Source organism: Helianthus annuus, chromosome 17 (assembly GCF_002127325.2).
Source record: "Helianthus annuus cultivar XRQ/B chromosome 17, HanXRQr2.0-SUNRISE, whole genome shotgun sequence".
In the NCBI taxonomy this organism is placed as follows: Eukaryota; Viridiplantae; Streptophyta; class Magnoliopsida; order Asterales; family Asteraceae; genus Helianthus; species Helianthus annuus.
In genome coordinates, this window is record NC_035449.2 from 175832204 (window position 1) to 175845329 (window position 13126).

A 13126-nucleotide genomic window follows, 5' to 3' on the forward strand; every position below is an offset into this window, starting at 1 on the left:
AAGTTAACAATCAACAGATTCGGTCATTACCCACCTAACCCACACATAACCATGGGTGCAATCTGATAACGGGATTTGTCAGATCCTATGGTACCATAACCTAATACTGGTCGGTTTGGCCAAAATTAATGGATATTATTCGTTATGTAATTACAACCAACAAGCTTGTTCACATTATCAAAATCGTTATTAGTTTTAATAAAAACCATCTTAATCGTTTTTGGAAAACATCGTTTAAACGTTGAAATCATTTAACACATATGGATCACCCCAAAACAATCGAAAACAGTAAAATAGGGGAACTATGTACTCGCCTGAGAATGCTAAGCGGTCTTTGAACAACAACCAAGCAAAGCTAGAGGGAGCACGGAATCAATCGGCAACCTAATAACTATATAAATAAACCGGACCTAAGTCGGATGATCGGATAGGATGAGGTCTTGTAAACCAAATGAGTTATTGGAACTCATATGGCATGATTTAACAATGCCTACATACTAAATTGAAACCTAACCTAAGTGCTTTCGACCAGTTACGACCCATTAAGGTAGCTTACGCTACTTTAACGCGTCGTGCGCGCAAACGCGCATTCGAGAAGTCTAACTAGTCCTATGACAAGTACTATATGCCCATACTTGTTTAATTATGTTACATAATTAGTTATGTGTCAAAAGTTTAGGTTACATATGCTTAATTACCAATTATGTATGAAAAGGGTATTTTGGTAATTTACTAAAGGCATATAACTACCTATCATGTGACTAATTAACCCTAAGTGACCATAAGATATAACCTCGAAAGGTTATTCCCTACCCTACTATGGTCACAAAACATGTTTGGTCGGATCCTAATGATCGACCAAACGGGTCGTGTTCGAAAGTCTAAGCGGGTGTTTAGTCCGCTTGACTTACGACTCTACATAAGCACAAAACTAAAAAGTGACGAGCTAAACATGTCAAAACATGTTTAGTTAGGTTAGAAAACAGGTTTGGTATCAAAACAAACGGTTTTGATACCTAAAAGTAGCTTGGTTACAAAATACGCGAGAAAACGCATTCTGGCCGAAGCTACGACTCGTCACTGAGCCTAGATAACGTGGTAATCAGTAGGTATAGTCACTAGGGACTATAACCATCGTGATTATGCTTACTTTATGAAGTTCAAACGAACTTCGCATTGACCATAAACTGGTCATTGTAGAAAGTCAAACGCAGTTTGACTTTAACAATAAAAACGAATGAAAAACGCGAAAGAATACTTACAGAAGGTCCCCGCAAGATTTGAACTCGATTCTCTCTCAGGTAGGAAGCATATACTTCCACTTAGAGAGCTTGAATCAAACTCAAATGTGAGGAATGAATGAAAACATGGTGGGTATTTATAGGAAATCTAGAACCGTTAAGATCATTCGTCGAAAAACATGCTTTGATCTAGACCTTACATGTGGGCACATGTTTTTAAAAACCATGGGAATACTTAAAACCATCAAATGGTATTGCAAAACAAGGATCAAAACCATCCCCGTGTGGCACATTGTTTTGAAATACCATGGATGCCTAAAAAAATGGACCAAGTTCAATGTATCTACAAGAATTTTCAAAAATGGTCCATGCACTTGTAAAACTTGATATTTTTGGCACTTTTAAACCCCGTTAACCCCATTTTAAGGCTCTAAAATGAAGTTAAAGTATAGGGAACTTGAAATATGCTAAAAAATATCATGGATGTCGGCTCGTTTGGTCGTACGATTGCGTTGTTCGGTTAATTACGACGGGAGTCGTAACGAACGCAAAAACGATCCGAATTGCGCGACGAATGGATTTTTTATTATGCAAAACACTAAAACATAATATTTTAATGCTTACATAAATTTTTGGATGTTCGGATGTGTTCAGAACGTAAGATATGCGCAAAAATGCAAACTTATGCACTTTTGACGCTTTTAGTCTCTATTGATCAATAAAGTTTATTTTAGCATACCGAACAGTGGAAGATTTTTACTATCAGTGGATAGTATATCATTGGATAAGACACTGATTTTGAGCATCAGTGCTTTTCTTAGCAAAATGAGGAAACAGTGGTTGACTTTCAGCAGTGGATAGTATTTAGTGATCAGATGTTTGAACATAACAATGATTAGAGTAAATGATACAAATTTGAAGAACAAATATTTCAGAAACTGTTTTGAGAATTTTCATTCAAGGCTTTTGCAACATGTCAATTTTGAAGAACAGTGGTTAAGTTCCCTAGATGATGAAAGCTTTTTATTAAGGCATCTCATTATCGTTTAATATTCAAACTAAAACATAAATACCTCAGTAGTTTAAGCACTGTTTAGCAATTCAACCTTTGATGTTTAAACCAACCCTGAAAATGACATGACCTTGACATATGTACCTTTTCCTCTTGACCCATTTATAAGGACAATAATACCAACAAAAATAAGGTATTATATCCTGACAAGAACAGAAACTATTGCCAACAAAAACAAGCAATAGTTCAAAATACATTATCCAAAAAAAAATTGAACAATATATCCTGGTTATTTGAGAAAGTCCTTTTGAAAAAATGATTAAAGGATCTTCTGAAAACAACATCAAAGTGGATCAGGTAAATTTTTAATAAGATACGTAATCATATCATTCTTAGGTTTAACAAAATGGTCAGTGGTTTGGCAGTAGTTGGTAGAACATTCTGAATACGTTTTGACCACTGTATGATACCATTTTCTTTGTCAGTTAATTGCAAACATGAGGACACATGGATGAAAAATTTGTCTAGTCCTCTTTGGGGTTCATTCACTGGAATCAAAACCTTTTCCTGAACAAGTGAATGCACACAGTTGCTTAATAATCATTATTACTCTGAACTATGACTCATAAGTGTTTTATGCTTATACTCTTCTCTTTTGACTTGAAAAGTTTTGAGATAAACACACTTCTGAGTTTTTGTGATTTTTCTTCTTCCCTTTTTACCCTTCCCAGTCATAAGTGTTAAAATACTTACTGAGGGGTATTTATTGAAGGAATACTTGTTCCAGAATCATTTTGCAGTAATGTTTTGAGAGATTTGGTCATTTCTGCACGTGCTTATGCCAATCTTCTCATTACCTATGATCTGGACATTTTTGACTCCTGATTTTCTTAATGTATTTTAACATAGTTGATTTTGTTCTTTTGAGGAACTCAACCTGTTTTCAACACATAAGATCTGAATGACTAAAGTTTTAATTTCCCTCTATTATGTTATCAAAAACACTAATGTTTTAAGAACATAGGTTTTTGTTAATCTGAGGTTCATACTCTAACATTTAGTGAAAACATCACAAATATCAAAACAACAATTGAAGTCAATTTTGAAAATATCGAACGATGCCATAATTTATCAGATATTTTACGGATCTGAAAACTATGAGTGACTTGTGCATGATATCACTTGTTGCATGAAATTTGTTTGTCATATGACATCTTGGTTGATTTACAGTGTTTCTGAATAACTATTTTGATCATGGTTCACTTGTTACTCTATTTTTCAACTGACTACAACCATCCTTAGTATCAATGAATTTTGAGTTGAACTGTAATGTCAAATTGATTATTAGATCGAATTTGACTGTCCTAGCTCTGATACCAATTGTTAGGATCGGAGGCTGTTATGATTGTGTTTGTTTGCATAAAATGAACATTCAGACCATATGAAATGATGTAAGTGCAGCGGAAATGGATACAAACTTTGTAAACATAATCAAGGAGGAAAATAGTTTATTAAACAATTGCTTTTTCGTAGAGTCAAAAGATTACATTAAAAGCAAAAGGTTACAATGCAAGCTTACAGACTAAACTCCCCCTCAGCCTGATACTCCAGAGTTGGTTGCACAAGATGAAAAGATTGAACTGAGGAGAAGAACTCACTCAAAACGAATCAAATATAACAGTACATAGTACTGTCATATTTATAAGCAAACCAAACTACTGATGTACCTCAGCTGACGTCACCATGATAGTGACATCTAACAGCCTAACACCCTATAAACACTCATCTATACAAAACTACTGATGTCTAACAACTGACTGATAATACAATACAAAACAAATCTAACACTCTTCACGTTCCACTGTTGTAGCCTAAGCATTGATTACTTGAACATCAGTGCTTTCTTCAAAAGGTGATCAGTCTTTGAATGAGCAGTGCTTGGATCTTCAGCAGTGTCACACCCTCAAAATACCACCTAGGGAGTGTCCCTGATAGGCGTGTGACGTACCAATAACGAGCCACCAATTACATTGAACCCATACAAGTTATAATTAAAATCCCCATTATTAATAAAAGCATCTTCAATAAGTTTAAACGAAAACCAATAAGTTCAGCGGAAGCAATTAGGAAACGAAATTAAACAGTTTCAAAACCCAAGTATAGTTTCATGAAATCAATCGCAAAAATCCTCCCAGTCGACCCATGACCACTCCAGCTACTCCAGACAGCAAGTTCCCCATATCTAAGATACCTAACGACCTGCGAGCATGCAACAAGTGTATCAGACAACGCTGGTGAGTTCATAGTTTGACGAAAACGTTGATTACCAAGTGTTTAGTTAATCCATTGAATTTAATTCCGAAAGTAATGTTGAAAACAATGTTGATAATACCCCAATACAAGACGGCTTCTGATTATTTTGCCCTTTCTCCAATGCTCCTATCAAAGCATTGGTCATGACTAGGTCACTAGTTCAACACCCGTCCTCCCAGGAACGGGGTGAGGTTGCCAAACCTAAGTAGCGCTACTAACTAATACCATGTTACCTTCCCAGTAACCAAACAACACGGAGGGACTTTAAAGGTGATAGGAAGAGTATATTATCCAACATTCCCGTTTTTACCAAAAAGACTTATCCCTCCCAGGAATACCCACTGACTGTCCCAACCACCGTGACGCATGCTCAAGAAAGATGAGCATTATTTGGTCAAGTCAAAGTTCAATTGAACTTTGACACGTGATTGTAATCAAACAAGTGTTTGACTTTCGGTTTTGACCATTATTTGGTCAAGTCAAAGTTCAATTGAACTTTGACACGTGATTGTAATCACGATAGTTATAATCCTTCGTGATTATAACCGTTGATTACCACGTTATCTAGTTATAGTGTCGAGTCAAAGTTTCGGTCAAAATGCGTTTTAGCACGCATTTTGCAACGGAACTACTTGAGAGTATCAAAACACTTTGTTTTGATACCAAATCAGTAGGTTAGACATGTTTTGACATGTCTAACTCGACACTATTAGTTTAGTGCTTGTTTAGGGTCGTAAGGTAAGCGGTCTAAACAACCGCTTATACTTTCGAGCCCGACCCGTTTGGTCGATCTTTAGGATCCGACCAAGCTTAGTTAGTGATCATAGATGCATAGGGAATAACCACTGAGGTTATACCTTATGATCACATAGGAATGGTTAGTCATATGCTAGTTAGCTTGTATGCCCATAGGAAATGACCAAAATGCCCTTTTGAAGCTAAAATCCGTATTTTGACTATGTGAACATATTTTTGACATATAATCTGATTTAGAAACATGTTTAGGCATAATTGGGCATGTGAGACTTGGCATAGCACATAGTTAACCATCCGGACATAGTTTTACGCTAACGACGCCTTATAGTAGCTTATGTTACCATAATGTGTCGAAACGGGTCAAAAGCACTTAGGTAACTTTCCAATCAGAATGTAAGGCCTATTAAATCATACCATATGAGTTCAACTACTCATTTGATTTATAGAACCTCGTTCTATCCTATCTCCCGATTTAGGAGCCGTTTATTAACATAGTTACCTATACTAGGTGCCGGTTGATTCCGTGATACTTGGAGCTTAAATTGGTCTTATTCTCAAGACTAATTAGCAATCCCAAGTGAGTACATAGTTCCCCTCTTTTACCGTTTTCAAATATTTTGGGGTGAAACACATGTACATACGTGTTACTTTCGTGCATTTCATGATTTTTATGACATAAACATGCTAGTTTCATCTAGTACATATATAGTACATGCTTTCAATTATGTTTTGCTATGTATGTCAAGCATGCTAGCACATTGATTTGTTACACATTTGTTGCATATGTTTACTTAGCATATGTAACACATTGTTTTACATGATATTTCTGCTATGTATGATAGCACATTGTTTTACATGAGCATTTTCTACTAGGCATGTTTACTTAGCATACCTAGTACATGGTTTTTCACATGCTACATTGGTTATGACATTTGGTATGTTAAATCGGGACAATAATACATTCATTAACATTAGCTACGCCGCTCGGTAGTATGTAATGGTACCATAGGAATTGACAACTCCCGTTTCCGACTTCCTAGGTTTGTTTGGAAGTTGGGAATGACAGAATCCGATATACATAACTTTAGATGAACCTTTAATTTGTTTAAAGGTTTGTCGTCACAGTCGCAAGGCTTGAATGTATGCGATTAACATCACTGCATAAATGTTTGTAATCATAAAGCATTGATTTTCTGCAAAACATAACATTTGATTTAAACTTAGGTTTATTCAAAAACATTGTTTTGTACATTTTCTATGGGATTGAGTAACTTCTAGTTATTCACCATACATGATATTTGTTTCACATTAACATCATCACATAGTTTAAGTAGATGATTTCCTACTTGCTATGCATTTCATTGGTTATACATGATACATATTACACATGACATTATACATGGTTTATACATGAACATTTTAACATTAAACAATACATGTTGGTTGATTATTGATAAGTGACTTATGTAACGAGGCTATGTGTTATATGATAAAAGCATGGTGGATACGCCGCTGGTACTTCCTATATATAAGTGCTTTTATCGTATTATATATCGTTGCGTTATCTAAATCACTTGGGTAAGACATGAAACATTTTATACAAAAACATGACATTGTTTTACAAATTACACATTTTATACAAAACTCATTTATACTTGGTTATTTATTTAACCATGCATTATCATTTCATCATCATTTGATTTTCATTGATTTTCACATGGTTTTACAAAGGAAAATATTTTACAAGGTTCATGACTACATTTTTGTTAAACATTTTTCAAACTATAAGTCATGAATCTGCATAAACAAAACCTATGTATCTCACAGGCATTTTTATGCTGACGTACCTATATTTTTACATGTGTTTCAGGTGCTAATGCATAAGGATGTTTGTGCTACACTTAGGCGGACTCGGGCCTTAGTGACCTAAAAGACGATTATTATGTAGTTTTAGTTTGAACTTAAAAACAATGTGAAACTTTAATCTTAATAATACATAACTTTATTTGCCATGGTTGTTGAAACAATAATTCCGTCGCATCACTCCCCGACGTTTCCGCCGCGGTTTGTTGTTTTACGCGGTCGGGGTGTGACAGAAGAGTTGGTATCAGAGCCAATGGTTATAGGGAATTAGGTTATTAGTAATGCTTTGACCTAGACTATAACTTTAGGACCCTAACACAAGTTTACTTGTGTTTAGATCTTAAAACAATACCCGTCACCTATCCTTAGGTGATTAACAAAAACCGAACATAATGGAAGGCATGAAGCCAAAATGAATCATCAGTCTCCTAAACCTTCCAAATTTTCAAAATCTCGTCAAAGTTTTGGGTCTAAATAATGTGAACACGTGCAAACTGGAAGGGTGAATGCCTGTACCCTGAGTTTTCTGTCTAAGGCTAGAGTGTTCGTACAAATCCGCATTATCGGACCAGTCACTCTTACCTGGGAACTCTTGGGGTGAGTGTTCACTTATAGGCGAGCATGTCTTCGGTGATACATTATTATGACTCATTTACTTTGATTTGTCGCCGTGTGTTGTTTGTTTGCTTTGTGGTAACAAACAAATGACCACCTTCCTTGCCTTTTTGTCGATTTCATTGTTATTCCATTTTTCATCACCATCTCACTCGTTTTCTCTCATGTTTCCTCTTTTAGAATGCCTCCTCGACGTAACGTTCAGCAACCTGATGCCGAACTGGCAGCTATTATAGCACAGCAAATGGCTGCTATGCTACCTGGTCTCATAACTCAAATAAACCAAGCCACCAATAACAATGTTAATGCACATGCTCCGTGCAACTTTAAACAGTTTAACTCGGCTAAACCACTCAAGTTTAGTGGTACTGAAGGAGCAACAGGGCTTCTCCAGTGGTTTGAGAGTCTTGAGAGCACATTTCGCCATGTTCAGTGTCCGAACAACCGTAAAGTCGAGTTTGCCTCGAGTGTATTTCAAAAGAGGGCCCTTACCTGGTGGAATGGGGTAATGAGAGATAGAGGTGCTGATGTAGCTTTGGGTCAGACTTGGGAGGAATTCAGGGCTCTCATGATGAGAGAATTCTGTCCTCGTCACGAGCAGAGGGCACTAGAAGATGAGTTCAATAATCTGAAGCAAGTCAGTGGTGAGCACCGGGCTTACACTGACAGATATGACGAGTTAAGCTTGCTCTGTCCTACGATGGTCACGCCTTTGGATAAGGCTATTGAGAAGTACATAGATGGTTTGCCAGATCTTGTTCAGGATATTGTAACTGGCAGTCACCCTACTACCGTCCGACAGGCCATTGAGCTAGCTGCTACCCTTACTGAATCCCAAATCAAAAAGGGTAAACTCCACAGAACGGGTGACAAGAAGCAGAAAAAGTCTGATAGCGCCACTGAGAATAAGGGCAAGAAGGCTGCTGAGTCTTCAAAGAAATCGAGGAAGCGCAAGGCTTCCAAGAATTTCGCTATTACTGCTCAGACCAATCAGGCAGCACAGAATCAGGCTGCACAACCTGCTGCCAAGAGGCAGTATGCTGGTAATGCCCCTCTGTGCAACAGATGTAATAGCCACCACCAACCACAAGTGCAATGTCGTATCTGCACAAACTGTGGTAAATCTGGTCATCTTGTGAACACCTGTCGATTTGCTCCAAACCAGAATCAGCCTGCTCAAAACCAAGCTGTGCAAAACCCTGCCCAGAATCTCGCACGACCTCATTATCCGCCTGGTTCGTGTTACAATTGTGGGGATCTGACCCACTACAGGAACAACTGCCCGAGGTTGGCAAATGCAAATCAGGCACCGGCTCGTGGCCGAGTTTTTAATATGAATGCAAATGAGGCGCGTGCAGATAACGAAGTGGTGAACGGTACGTTCCTTGTTAATAACCATCCTGCTACTGTTCTATTTGATTCGGGTGCCGATAAGAGTTTTGTGTCCTTAGCATTTGAGCCTTTGCTTGAGATGACTAGAACAAAACTAGGAAAGCCCTTGACAGTAGAAGTAGCTAGTGGTGAACCTGTTGTTCTCAATTCCGTTCTTCGAAATTGCCAGTTGAATCTCAATAACCTTCTTTTTCCTATTGACCTCACACCGATACAACTCGGGAGCTTCGATGTTATAGTAGGAATGGATTGGTTATCCAAGTACCATGCCGAGGTGGTCTGCTTTGAGAAGTTGGTCCGTATACCGCTTTCGACTGGAGAGATCTTAGAAGTTCATGGGGAGAAACCCGTTAAACTCATGTCTTGTACCCAAGCCCGCAAATATCTACGCAAGAAGTATGTTGCTTTCTTAGCACATGTCGTAGAGGATAAAGGCAAAGGTAAGACAATCCAAGATATCCCTGTTGTTCGGGATTATCCAGAAGTGTTTCCTGAAGAATTACCTGGTTTGCCCCCTGTGCGCCAAGTTGAGTTTCGCATTGATCTTGTGCCTGGCGCAAATCCCATTGCTAAATCACCTTATCGTCTTGCACCGTCTGAGATGCAAGAATTGTCTAAGCAGCTTCAGGAGCTTTCTGACAAAGGATTCATCCGTCCAAGCTTTTCCCCTTGGGGCGCTCCTGTCCTATTCGTGAAAAAGAAAGATGGATCTTTTAGGATGTGTATCGATTATCGTGAGCTTAACAAGCTTACCATCAAGAATCGATATCCCCTACCTCGCATTGATGATCTCTTTGATCAGCTACAGGGTGCTACTTGCTTTTCAAAGATTGATCTACGTTCTGGGTATCATCAACTTCGAGTTCTCGAAAAAGATATTCCCAAGACAGCATTTCGTACGCGTTATGGTCATTATGAGTTCACTGTTATGCCTTTCGGTTTAACAAATGCTCCTGCTGTCTTCATGGACTTGATGAATAGGGTTTGTAAGCCTTATTTGGACAAGTTCATCATCGTTTTCATTGATGATATTTTAATCTATTCTAAGACTCGAGCTGATCATGAACAGCATCTTCGTCTTACAATGGAGCTCTTAAAGAAAGAACAACTTTTCGCCAAATTCTCCAAGTGCGAATTCTGGCTTAAGGAAGTTCAATTTTTGGGGCACATTGTCAACGAACAAGGTATTCATGTAGATCCCGCCAAAATCAGTGCGATTAAGGATTGGGATACTCCTACTACCCCTACCGAGGTTCGTTCATTTCTTGGTCTAGCGGGTTATTACCGCCGTTTTATTGAAAACTTCTCCAAGATTGCGGTTCCTCTCACTGCTTTAACTCAGAAAAGCAAACCTTTTGAGTGGGGACCTAAACAGGAAGAAGCTTTCCAGACCTTGAAACAGAAACTCTGCGATGCACCTATTCTATCTTTGCCCGAGGGTAATGACGATTTTGTCGTGTACTGTGATGCATCCAATTTAGGCCTTGGCTGCGTTCTTATGCAAAGAAACAAAGTTATAGCCTATGCATCAAGACAGCTGAAAGTGCATGAGAAAAACTACACCACTCATGATCTTGAGTTGGGTGCAGTAGTCTTTGCTCTAAAAATCTGGAGACACTACCTTTATGGTACAAAGTGTGTAGTGTTTACTGACCACAAGAGTCTCCAGCACATCTTCAATCAGAAGGAACTTAACATGAGGCAACGACGTTGGGTTGAACTCCTAAACGACTACGATTGCGAAATTCGCTACCATCCTGGTAAGGCGAATGTCGTGGCTGACGCATTAAGTCGTAAGGAACGTGTCAAGCTTCACTGTGTTCAGGTTCGATCTGACATTCAATCCCGCATAATTCAGGCTCAACATACTTGTGTTACACAAGGCTTAATGGGTAAAGAGTTACCGTGTCATACTAAGCCTGAGCTTGAACTGAGAGACTTTGGAATTTTCTATTTCATGGGCCGTTTGTGGGTCCCAAGCATCGACAACCTTCGCACCTTGCTTATGGATGAAGCTCATAAGTCTCGTTATTCTATTCATCCTGGTGCAGACAAAATGTATAAGGATCTTCGAACCCAGTACTGGTGGCCGGGTATGAAGAAAGACATTGCCTTATATGTTTCAAAATGCCTTACTTGTCTTAAGGTTAAGGCAGAACATCAACATCCCTCTGGATTATTGGAGCAACCAGAGATTCCGGTTTGGAAATGGGAAAACATTTCTATGGATCTCATTACCAAGTTGCCGCGCACTAAGAAAGGTCATGACGCCATTTGGGTTATTGTTGATCGTCTTACAAAGTCGGCACATTTCTTGCCAATCCGTGAGGATTTTCCTGCTAACAAGCTTGCCAAGTTATACGTTGATGAGATTGTATCTCGACATGGTGTTCCTTTGAACATTATATCTGACAGAGATGCTCGATTCTCGTCTCGCTTTTGGAGAACCATGCAATCTGCCATGGGTACCCAACTTAATTTGAGCACAGCATACCATCCGCAGACAGATGGTCAAACTGAGAGAACAATCCAGACACTGGAGGATATGCTTAGAGCGTGTGTGATTGACTTTGGTGGTAGTTGGGATTCGCATCTTCCATTGATCGAATTCTCCTACAACAACAGTTATCACTCTAGCATCGATATGGCTCCTTTCGAAGCTTTATACGGTCGAAAATGTCGTTCACCGGTCTGCTGGAATGAGATAGGTGAAGCTCAGCTTACTGGACCTGAACTCATTCTAGAGACTACAGATAAGGTCAAGAAGATTCGTGAAAACCTTCAGACAGCTCGAAACCGTCAGAAGTGTTACGCGGATCGACGACGCAAGCCCTTGGAATTCCAAGTTGGTGATCACGTCCTACTCAAGGTATCCCCTTGGAAAGGTGTGGTTAGATTTGGGAAGAAAGGAAAACTTGCACCTCGCTATGTTGGACCATTCAAGATCGTTGAAAGAGTCGGAAAAGTAGCCTACAGGCTTGAGCTGCCTCCTGAACTTGGAAATGTTCATCCAACATTCCACGTGTCAAATCTCAGAAAGTGTTTAGCTGATGAGAACCTCCACATACCTCTTGATGAAATTCGTGTTGATAACACGATGCATTTTGTTGAGAAACCTGTGGAAATAGTGGACCGTTCATTTAAGCAATTGAAGGGCAAGCGGATTAAATTGGTCAAAGTTCGCTGGGAATCTAAACGTGGCCCAGAGTTTACTTGGGAACGTGAAGATCAGATGAAAGCGAAATATCCGCATCTATTCTCACAAGTTTCCTCTAAACAAATTTCGGGACGAAATTTCCTGAAGTAGGGGAGACTGTGACATCTGTGTCTGTGATATCATTTTACAAACTCTGAACAATACAATATTAATAAAACAGTGTGTTTTGATCCCAATATTTGTCATTTATGTTTGGTTTTGTGCCCATGATGATTTTTGATCGATTTTGAACTCTATATCGCTTTCTGGAAAGTTATACGTGAACTGATGAATAAACACAGTCAGTTTAACGCGACAAACACTCCGGAACATCATCATAAACTTAACATACCTTAAATAACCTTTACATAACTTAGAAATAAGTTTTAAAGGCTTTGGTATGGCAAAAACAAGTTTATTCGCTCTCAGGGACTAATTGCGTCAACTTGCGAAAGTTCGCCGTTTCGTAAGGCAACGTACAGTCCGGAACTTGATCATAAGTTAGACATACCATATATAACCTAAACAAGGCTTAGAAATAAGCCTTGATAGGTTCGGTGTGTGAAAACATGCTTATATGGTCTTTCAGGGACTAAAAGTGTCAAAAACGGCGTAAGTTTGCATTTCCGCGCATATCTTACGTTCTGGACACATCTGGACATCCAAAATTTTTGTACACACTAAAATATTTTTATTTTAGTGATCGCCATGCAAAAAATTCCATTCGTCGCTTAATTT